Raw genomic sequence first — 12,182 nt, forward strand, 5'->3', positions numbered from 1 at the left:
TAATAATTTTAAAAACACAAATAGTTTTTGTAAGAAAAGCACATTTCCTGGGTATTTTGTTAGAGACCCCAATGGCACTGTTTGCCCTAGACGCACCCAGTCTGAATTTCTACCCTCCATTTCTTCCATTCACATTCGAGACAGAGGTCATACTTAGTCTGACTTCATCGCGCCAGGGCGGATTCGGAAAAAGCTTGGATCTAATCCCTGTGCGGACTCGGATCCTCAAGGCAAAAGAAAAAAAAAAGGAGTTCTAAAAAATAAATCAGGGATAAGAGATTAGTGGATTGCTGAAGTGTAGTTAATTTGTTGCAGAGGGTGTTGCTGTACTCCAGAGCTTCCTCTGCACTGACAGGTATTAATGCAGGTGGATTATCTATCTTCTGCTGTTCCAAAGTGTCCTCATGGTACCCAGAACCTTACAGCAGGTGCTGTAGCTATTCCAAGGGAACAGGTACAAGGGATTGATTCTTTATTACAGGAATCAATATTATTATCTTTTATACTGAATGCTTTTGCTTTCTCCTAGGTATCGGGAGGTCATTAAAAAATCACATTTTCTTTCCTCTGATTGTGGATTGATCTGAGCAAGAGATGGATTCAGAGACATTGGGTCTCGACCTTCGATAGTCATTTTAAGAATAAACAAATACATTTAGTAGATTGACAGAATCAGTGCAGCCCTATTGAGAAAACAGTTTTAATTGCAGTTTTGATTTGTTCACCCTAGTTGAAATATATAGGTGTAGGTAGGTAGGTGTAGTTGGTGGATTTATTCATGACTCATTTCTGTGATCTCAATAGGCTGTAATTTGTAGATGTCTAAGCAATTGTAAAAAGAAAAAAAAAGTATGGGAAATTAAGACAAGAGCTGGATGTGAGTTTCCAGATCTACCCACTTCAGTGTTGTGGTTTAGCATGTGCTTGGGAATGTGGAGTTGTGGTTAGAGTCTTGGATTTATGCCTGGAGTTCAAATCCTGGCTACGCAGTGAAACAAGGTCCTTTTCCAGATTTCTCCAACAAACCTGACCGCATAAATGTACTGTATAAGTCAACTTTGATCAGAATGGCAGCCAAGTAAATTGATCAAACAAGTCAATGGATGGATAATTATGCATTTTAAAATTGACAATGCTGTGCATTGCACAATTTTTAAAAAATAAAGGGGAATTCATAGGTTCACTCATTAGCAAGTATTAGGCACCTCCAGGCAAATGAAAATATTCTCAGTGTCACACCATTACCCTCATGACAACCGCTGGTGTAGGCATTTCTGCCAGAGAAATAGGACATGACGGTGCTGCTCATGACAGGATCGTAATAATAATTTGGACAGGGTATTTAATAATTTGGCCAGTGTGTATCCTGAGAAGATTGACAGAACGTGGCAATCAAGACGTGAGCACAGCACTGACTCCTCAGTAAACCAGGGAGCTGCTACAGGGATACGGTGACTGATGGTCTGTTTGTAGTACTGCTATACACACAGGAAGAGTAAAGAGGTCTGAGGCAGGAGAGGCACAGGACAAGGGTGATCCAGGAACACGGTGAGCAGGCAAGAAGACTATGAAGACTAAGACCAAGCACAGGAGCGTGGAAATGTGGGTCTTAAATACTGGAAGGAATCAGAGTCTGATGGGAGACACTGATTACCTCCTGTAGCACATTGTGATGGCTACTGATGGAATAAAAGGATTAAGGTTGTTAGCAGTGAGGTTGGTGTGACTATTTGTGGTCCGACGATTGTAGGTATGACATTATTTAATAGTATCTCACACCTGACACCAGCTGGATCAATCTGACACCTGACAACAGCCAGATCACACATCTGACAACAGCTGGATCACACGCCCGAAAAAAAGATGGATTACACACCTGAAAACAGCTAGATCACACACCTAAAAAAAAAACTGGATCCCACACCTGAAAAGGCAGAAAGGTGGCCGAGTGGTTTGATGTGGGTGTGTGAGAATGAGAATCTGACAATCCCACCCCTGTGCGAAGCCAGCTTTATGTTTCCAGAATTTGTCTGCTTTCTTTTTGTTTATTTTCTTAGTTATTATTTACAGTTTGGTATATTACAGTGAAAACAGAAAAGAGTTTTCTGTCTCCAATTTCCCTTTTTTTCTGTGTGTGTTCCCACTCTATTGTTCAATGAAAAGGGCTGTGTGCCTCTCTGGTACTATCTTGGCTGTCCTGAATTGGCTGTTCTTTCCAGGCCTTCGGCATCTGAGAAGCAGGTACTCACTCGTCTGCCTCACAGGTAATAAAATGCAAGTCAGATGTCAATAAATGAGGCTTGGAGAGTTTAGAAGAATATAAGAATGGTGAAAAATTAGACCCACCTAGTTTCTTTGTTAAATAGTAGTCCAAGCATCTCAAGTCAGGGTATCAGTTTCAACAGAAATGTCCTGGTACCTTGTTTCATCCTCCCACAACCCTTTGTGTAGAAAGTATGGACTGGTCTAGGTTTTAAATGTCCTACCCTGTAGTTTCCACTTGTGGCCTCTGTTTCCTTGTTCACTGTTGATTTTGAAGTACATATGTTTGACTTTGTTAATGCCTTTAGGGATTTTGAATACTTGAATGAGGTCCCATTGTAGTCTTCTGTTTAAGAATATAATAATTCAATTCTTTAATCCTGTCAGTGTAGGAAATTCCTTTAAGCCCAGGAACATATCTGGCGATTCTTCTCTTGTCTGATGCCAGAGCAGCAATATCCTTTTTGGAACATGGTAACCAAAACTGTACACAATATTCTGAATGAGGTCGTACTAGCACACTGAAGAACATCCCTTAGTTTGAATTCTGTATCTTTAATACATATCAAAATATCGCATTTGCCATTTTATTGCTTCCCCATATTATGTCAAAAACTAAATAGATGCATCACGATGAAGACCTAAAATCCTTTTCACAGGCACTTGTTAAAGCTAATTGTTTCTTATCTTGCATTTTGAATTGATGTCTCTACTCCTTGCATGTATTGTATCACTCTGTACTTGTCGACGTTGAAGTTAATCTGCTAGGTGTTTCCCAGGGAGAGACTTCTGAAGCACTGCAGTGGTTCTTGTATCCTTTCAGTACACAGTTACAGCTTTTTTGTGGAAACATGAGGGCACAGCAAAATGAAAAAGGCTTAACAGCTGAAATCTATTTTTTTATCTTTCTGCTTTTTTTCAGCATTGAATCACCCTTTAGTTCATCTTTTGTGGCCATTGCACACTGACTTAGGATGATCCAAGATGGCGGGTCAGCGTTCAAAACTGAAGACGACCCCGCTGAGGTGACTCATTAACGTGGTGCAGAAATCGCCAAGGCTGCTACACTGTGAGCTCCACAAATACACTTACACAACAAAAACGAACATACCTGCTGGCGCGCAATCAAGCAAGAGCTGTTCTGACAGTCTTTAGGTCACAGGCCTCATTAGAGTGATCCATGCAGAGACAGAAGATGCTCTAGTACAGGCCGAAGCAATCCAGCTTCTGTTAGCGTGTCCAAAATAGATGGGTAAGCAGAAAAAGACAAATCAGGGGGAAAAAACCCACAAATCAGCAAAAACGAAAATCCTCTTTCTCCGTCCCCTGACACCGAAGACATCCATCAGTCTTTCACTGCAAAGGTGATTTTTTTATTGCCGAGAGGTGATTTTCTGCAGAGCCATTTTTACAATCTGTATTCATGGGGTGAGCAGGTGAGGTCAGGACCGAAAAATCACTCAAGCATTAGAAGGGCTGCCAGCAGCAGCCAGAGACGCTAAACTATCTGGTGTTTCACACACACACACACACACGATTTTTGAAGACACCCATTCTATACTCCATCAAAATTAAACTAAACAGGGAGTGAAAGGAGACCCAACACAAACATTTAAGGCACTTTCAAATATAGAAGTGTCAAATGTCATTCTTATATAAAAATATTTTTTATTGTGCAGAGTTTTTCAGACCCTTCTGGTCAGGAGGTATGGACACACAATCCCAAATGTTGTTCTCACATTGAAAACAATCCACTCACAAACGTCTACCTTGATGGGCAAAGTGTTAGACAGAAAAGCGTTGCACAGAAAGCCCCTCAAACCAGCTGAGAGATGAGGACAGGCAAACTGTCTTTTGCACATTATTAAACTGGAGCTCCTTAACTTTTAATGTCACTTAATTTTACTTTATAGGGTGGAAGAACACAATCGCTAGATACTTGTGTTTTCGGAAATGTGATTACAAAATGTATTGTATGTTTTATATGCTTAAAGCAAAGGAAATAAGTTAGTTCAAAATAGCAGAAAAGGCCAAATGGGCTTCTCTCAATTGAAACCTTTTTAAATGTTCTTATGATCCATTATATATACAGTATATGATACATCTGATATACAGTAGCACTTCTTTGGTACAAGCACATGAGCCAGTATACTGGATAGTGAACAATATCACCTGACAGTGCTTCTGAAAGTGAAACAACACTCCCCCTACTGTTCACATCAGGAGGGCCAGAGAGGCAGGTCTGCTGCAATGACAGTCAAGGAGAGTGTATGGAAGTGTTTTAGCTCTTCAGCTAAAAATCCTTCAAAGGTGTTAGCACAGAAAGCGTTAATGTTTCGAGCATGGGGAGAGACATTTTTTCTCCATTAGCTGCATTAAAAGCAAATGGAATCTTTACCTTGTACTATAAAATAATATGTAAAACACACTGAAAAACAACCTCAGAGTACAGTAAGTGCTCATTGTACCCTGTTCTGTAGAACTGGACAACTAGAAATAGCTACTGTAGATCACCAATATATCAATATCAATAGCTAAATTAATTATATCACCCTGCAACTCACAGCTGGCAGCCCACTAAAGCTCAGCAGGTGTGAGCTTGGCCAGTACCTGGATGGACCCAATAAAACGTTTACCCTCTGCACTGTGCTCTCCAAGATTTACTAAAAGCTGCTATTCTGACTTGAAAGTCAGATTTCCTATTGCTGTGTATTTTGGCATCTTTTTTTAACAAGAGCAAAGTTATCACCCACAAAAAAAAATCCAGTACGTGCGTTTTTCTGAGAGCAACTCAAAAACTATGATCTGCTGTAGTGATTTTTTGTTTGTGATTTTTGCGATTTATGATTTTTGACACAGAGTTTGTTTCTCAAACCGCAAGTATTTAAAGATAGCCCTCACTGCATCTATTAACTCTCATTTCCAAAGATGTTTGGAAGCCTTCTAGCAACCTCCTTATATAGTCACGAACACAGGAGCTTACAAGAGAGTGTGAGCTAGGTTTTCAAAATCCTTAAAGGTGCAGATAGAGTCAACCCAAGGGATTGCTCCTAATATAATGAGTGAACACTGACAAGGAGTCATGGGTGGAAACTTAAAGCATACAGTACATTAAGCATACAAAAGCGGTGATGCATCTATGCACAAAGAGCTGTAGGAGTCTGGAAAAACGGCAGTTGATGCCAAGAAGGATTGTTTTAACGACTGAATTTTTTAGATCAAATTTCTGTTGACACTCAAATGAATAAAACAGTCCAAATGGCTATACTCACTCATATACAGTAGATACAATATATATTGTGTTTATATATATTAAACCGTTCTAATTGTTTCACAACTCTTGGGATACAGAACCCCCTTTCAACTTACTATTATTCTGTGTGTTGCAAGTACTGTATAAAATACTGTATATATAAAGTCAAAGTTAGCATTTCCCCATAATTTCTAGTGACTGCACGCTCTTAAAAAAATCACCTTAACCCTGGAGGTTAAGCATTAGTTGTAACATGTGAAGAACAGGTATTTCGTTTTTAATTGGTTAGATTTTACAAGACAGCACAGCCATGTTGCTTTTGAAATGCATGCATTCGTTAAGTAACAGCATATGGCAGATTATCAGCTTATTTTTTTTTTGAAGAATGGCATCTGCAGACCTCTTAAATGAACAGAAAATGTTTTAAAAACATGACAGAAGAAAAAGCCCTGGTGGTGTCAGGACAATTAAATGATGTCAAAGGTCAGCCCCCCAGGTCATGTGATGGTGGTTTGAGTGTTTTAGTGATAAAACAGAGGTGTGGGATTATTACTGGAAGATTCTGTTTCGGCCATCACATGGACAATGCAAGAACAGCCATAGCTTGAAGCTGATTGGCCATTTCTAATCTTCACACACATCTCAATAATAATAATAATAATAATAACAACATTTCTGTATAAAGTGCCTTTCCAAACCCAAGGACACTGTACATCCTGAATAAAGACAAAATAAATAAAAGACAGGAAACTTCAATAAGTAATTAAAAAAAATAAAAGCATATAGGTTTAAAAAAAAAAACTGTAGACAATCAGACGTAAGGTAAGTTTTAAGTTTAGATTTGAAGATAGTTAAAGAAGTTGTCTCTCATCAATACATTGATAAATGCCTGTGAGGCAGCCTTAGTGAGTACCCTCATATACAGTATGTAAATCGCTCTGAGATCCTTTTGGATGAAATACAAGGAGTGTGACCCCGGGAGGTATTTCATTGTCTGCAGTATCTTACTCTGCCTGGGCTTTTAAAATGCAAAATTGCAAGTTTCTTCTCCCATATCAATCCGGTGAAAATAAGACTCATATCTGCAGAAGTCAAGCTCATCGATCTGGGAGACAATTGCTCGATACTGGAGGACGACCAAACCCCTAAGGCATACCTCAAAATGAAAAGACATATATGAGTATTTTGATTGTTATTTTGGTTTTAATAAACCAAATAAATTAATATGCAATATTTATCTGGGGGAAAAAAAAAACCTTTATAAATCAAATCGGACTCAGAATGAAGTCTTTTTTAATTTGCTCCTTTTTTAATTTGCAAATTCTCCCCCCCACACACACACACCGCCACCACCACTGAACTGTATTTTTTTCCCTGTTCCTCACTAATTGAAAGGAATCGGTGGCCGAGGCCGAAGCATCAATCGATTGGCTATAGATTTGAACACGCCTCCTGTAGGATAAGCCTGTAAATCATTCAGTTTGTGGGTCTGTGTGAACCATTAGGCAGGAGACAAAGACTGCACCAGGAATGAGCGATCCAGGCTGAGAAGAGTTGCCACAGTGCGCTTTTTCGTTGTCTTTCCTTGCTAATGTGAGGAACTCACTTTAACTGCAAGTCGGGCCAATCCGATTCTTGATTTAAGCAAGACTGACACCCTTTGTACCAAGCTAGGAGCTAAACTTGACTTGGGCCCAAAATCCAGCCCTGAGCTTAAAAATTGTCTACATTTCCATCAGTGGCATGTGAGTACTAGGTGCGAGGCAGCCTGGACAGAGCAGTTTATAACATACCATCACTTTATTAGCCCTATACAGTATCTTGCATTAGGAATTCATCTTTTCGCATACCCCAGCTTGCTCTCCATGAGACACAGACAAACAGACAGGGAGAGAGAAGCTTGGGGTCAGAGCACAGGGTCAGCCATTGTACAGCACCCCTGGAGCAGTTGGGGTTAAGGGCCTTGCTCAGGGGCCCAACAGAGTAGGATTCCTCCGCCAGCTGCAGGATTTGAACCGGCAACCTCCCAGCCACAGGCACAGATCCTTAGCCACAGAGCCACCATACCACCTTCAAATGCACTCTGATGTATCCAACATAATCAGTCCTGCTGAGAAAACCAGGATAAATGACACAGATAATGGGTATACTCACAGCAGCAGATTTCCACTGCATTGTAAGGAGGGCTTTAAACTATTATTAAATTACGCTCCTGATATTCTTGTCAACTTTATTTTATCAGTGAACTCCAGATACAGTACATGACAGGCTCCATCGATTTGCACACTGCAGAAATATGAATATTGGGGGGGAAAAGATTCTTGAAAACCCACTGGTGGCAGAATTGATGTTCTTCATTTAACTTAATATGCATACTAATGTTTTTCAATATGTTCAGCTTTTGAGACGAATAATAAGAGAGTTATGTAGTCGGGAAGTAAAATCCTTACAAATCAAATGTGAGTCTTTTCTGCAAACTGCATTTTTCTACATTTAATGCCCCAGGGCAATAGCCCCATGAATTTTTTATTTTATCTAACAGTATTCTAGAGGGAATTCTTTGTTTTATAATTTTACAGCCTGTAGTTCAAATAGAATCTTTAATAGACTCTACCTGTTTCTCATTCCCACTGATGATGTTGTGACTTTGCTGCTGATAACCCGTTCAGATCTTTATCTGTAGGATATGATGGTTATGATAACAGTGCATAATAACTGTGCAAATCTTTTTGTCCTACATTTCTTTACCACTTTTATTTCATTTCTTAATCTCGCATACTTTAACATTTTATGTTCCATTACTGTTTCTAATTAAAAGTTACCATATATACAAAAAAGGACAGTAGTCTCCATATCACTTACAAAGATTAGGCTTGTCCTTCACACAGCTAAGAAAAACCAAAACAATTCAAGTTACAAAAGTTGAAATAACGTTTGTTTGTTGTTTTTGTGGTCTAGAAAGACATGAGCATTCAAATATATCTCAAGACTCCCGGGTGCCTCATTACAAAAGCTAATGGAACCTGAAACAATTGAACTCTTGTTATATTTTTTTGTTTTAGTTCGTGAACTTTGGTTTCACAGGAGTAAACAGCCTAGCATTAGAAATGGGTTAAACCCAATAAAGTAAAGGAAACAGCATATCGGGGGCACAGGCAGTATAATGAAAGTGATTTACAGACAAGCCAGGAACAGAACTAGTAAACCTGCTTTGTTTGTGACTTGAGGTCTGTTTCAACTATTTGTGTACCATCAAAATAAACAAGAGTGTTTTGCATTCTGTCTCAGAAAGACTCAGAAACACAACAATCAACAATTATTTCCCTCAGGAGTGGAACTCCTTTAAGGGAGGAAGACGATTAAGAAGGCTTGTTTATAGTCTATTCTTACACTGTTAGTCTGATCAATAATTAAGTTCCAAAAACATTCCCAAAACATGTCCCACATATCTTTCAAAGAGAGCTTGGGAGCAAAACGTTATCTGCATGAGACACTCACCTATCCCTATTTTTTAGCATTTTTAAAATGTTCTAACCTGCAAATAAAAGTTGAATCCTGCTGTTGTTTTGATAGCATTTTCGGTCGACATTTTGATTGACATTTGACATTGACATTTAGCAGTGAGTGAAAATTAGAAAATGTGAAAAAGACTCATTAATTGCTGTGATGAAAATGTAAGGCCACTCCTCTCATCTAGATAGCAAATTCATTCTACCTCACCCTTGTTTTTTTTTATTTCAAGTTCCTAGCACCTAATTAAAATTAGTCTTATAAGGTTACCTTTTTCCATGACAATCTCACTCTAATAAATAACAAATATACAACCTTTGTTCAAAATGTACAAGCTCCAGTGGTCAGATATAGTCTGAAATGTGTTTGATGTAAAACTGGTGACCTCCTGCACCTCTCTTTGGCAGAGGTTTCGCCCTTAAAAAGAGATCAGGGTAAGTACCATTGACTCAGTCAAGACACAATATTGGAACCATATTATAGGACCCTGTGTCAATGAAAACAGCATAATATAATCCTTCAAATGGGAGAAAGTGGCTCCCCAAGCAGAATCATCTATTATCTGTTGCTGTTCTGAGGGTGGAATTTACTCTGAAATTTCATCATCCTTGGCCCTGCTCAACACACACCGAGGATGGACATCTTTGGCAGATGCAACTTACAGCTGTCCCGAAAGCCACATTTAAAAGAGTGTGGGACAGCCAGGAAAGCTTCAGATCTCATGTGAATGCTATAAGCAAATTGCAAAAAGGCTGAAGTACAAACCAAATGAAATCGATGCAGCAAAGACGAAGCACTGAAGACATGAAACGGACGCGTTCACATTCGATGTGAGGAGTAAAGGAGGCAAATACACAGATAGTCTGCAACGTGTCAGGAAAAAAACACAGATTCGACCCCAAGAGAAAGACCTCAGGGCGGTGCTGAAATGTTCCCATTCGTTTTCTGCCCACGGGAAAGTTGACTAACTAATTTCTTTGCCCACATCCTAAGATCCCACGGTACAACACGTTTTGGCATCTGGAGTAAAGTACTTCTGGCTTCATGCGCCAACTTAATGAGGGAAGTTATACTAACAGTACTAAAACATGATCAGACCCAAATCTTGGATAGGAAAAAGGCAACACAAGCGATTTGCTTAATGTAAGACCTTCTGCAGGGTCGAATAATTCCGTAAATGGAAGAAATCAGTAGCTGGAGGCATCTCATAGCACTGGGCCTGGGCGATAAGCTGATATATCTTTGGAGATAAGCTGTTTCGAGATTGTTAGTTTTTTTTGGACCATGCTGTGGGGTCTACTTGCAACTGGAGTCATAACCCACCCACATGGCAAGATCTGTTAGAAGGAGTGAAAGGTCATTTGTATTTTTTAAGTGCTTATGAGATAAGGCTCTAGAAACCCTTTGGTCCAGTGTGTTGTTGGTGAGAAAATTCCATCCATCTATTTTCTAACCACTTTATCCAAAACAGGGTTGCAGGGGAGCTGGAGCCTAACACAGCAAGCAGTGGGTGCAAGACAGGATATACCCTGGACAGGATGGCAGTCCATCGCAGGGCAGACACACAACCTCAACCTCAACCATCAACCTACCAGTATGTCTTTGGCCTGTGAGAGAACACGAGAGCTCTCAGAGGAATTCCACAAGAGCATGGGAAGAACATCTCAACTCCTTGCTGGAGTGGAGAGCAATGAGGCAGGATTGCTGCCAGATGAGATGCATGCTTTGTTTAATCCCTGTAGGTCCAGTTTGATCATTTTTTTGCAGATGTCTCCTGCATGGAGGACACTGCAGGAACTCTGGACTGCAAAGATGAATGTCCCAGATGATCAAACCTTAAAATCTTCCCACCAGTTCCACAGGCAACTACCATCTCCTCTCAAAAGCCCCAAAACGTTTAGTTGTTTGCCTACCCAAAATCCTCATCGTCAGTGTTGCTCCACACTCTTTCCACTCAACAACTACAGTATCTGCTTACAATTGAACGCCAGGCCCAGTCACAAAATCACCCAATTTAACTTGCCTTAAAGTTTTCATGTCTCACAACATGGGAACCACACTGATCTTACAAAAGATCTTCATCATGCTGTCACTGACATTGCCCATCAAGGAAAAACAAAATAGGAAAGAAAAATAAAGAGAACTACTGAGCTTCCAGGGTTCTGTTATGTTCCAAACAAGTGGGAATATCATTGTAAAAAACTGCTATTTAAAGCTACAATTCAGTCTGTTTCTGATATGATAGTTGGAGAGCTGGGGGAAGGCATTGTACATTCAAGAACAGAGAAATCACAACCATGTTTAAACAGGAACAGCTGTCACACGGGGCAGCGACATACTGTAACCCGCCAGCAGCCCCATTCTTTAACATGCCTTGAAGAGGCCTGGAGCTGAGGAGAAACCACACAGACAGGAAAGAACCTGCATTGCATTATCCCCAAGGCAGAAGGAATCTGCAAATTCATGCATTGTAAAACAATTTTGTGGTATGCAGTTTGTATTCTGTTTCATTGCATATTGCAAAGTCTGATCCATTAAAATGGGTCTCTTTTGAGCAGAGATTACATAGAATGGAAAGAGCATCTCATAACGATCACATCATTTTTGACAGCTGCTCAAACATAGTTATTTTAAAGCTTTCTCACTCTGCACAGCAGATACAGTACAGCAAATGCTCTTTCTATGTACAGTATCTATTGCAGCAGCACATTGTCGATAGGGTAAAACGAATCTGTCTGGAGGAGAATGCACAGTTATAATGTCAGATATATGTGTGGAGCAGTGAAGAAAGGTTCACTAGAACTGGGCATGGAAGGGACAATGAACACTTTCACAGAGATTTAAGTTGATTCCTTTCATCGGTTACAGTGATTGAGCGATTTCCGTTAAAGAACTATGTGCATGGAAAACCTTCCTGTGCGTCTGTGATCTCAGAAAAAAAAATGTTCAGAACGTGATTGATGAATATCACCAAAAAGCAAATCTTCAAAACCTTCCAGAAGATTGAAAAACGAGGGGAAATACAGTACCTCCCTGCTACTGTATTTCTCTCTGAAAACTTCTGTGTATTTAGGTGTCCCTGATGAAGAGTAATTGTGTGCCTTTTTCAATCATATCCGGGCACCACATTTACCACGAGCAAGTTCAAGGGCACGAT

The sequence above is a fragment of the Lepisosteus oculatus genome, chromosome 28 (assembly GCF_040954835.1).
Source record: "Lepisosteus oculatus isolate fLepOcu1 chromosome 28, fLepOcu1.hap2, whole genome shotgun sequence".
NCBI classification, from domain to species: Eukaryota; Metazoa; Chordata; class Actinopteri; order Semionotiformes; family Lepisosteidae; genus Lepisosteus; species Lepisosteus oculatus.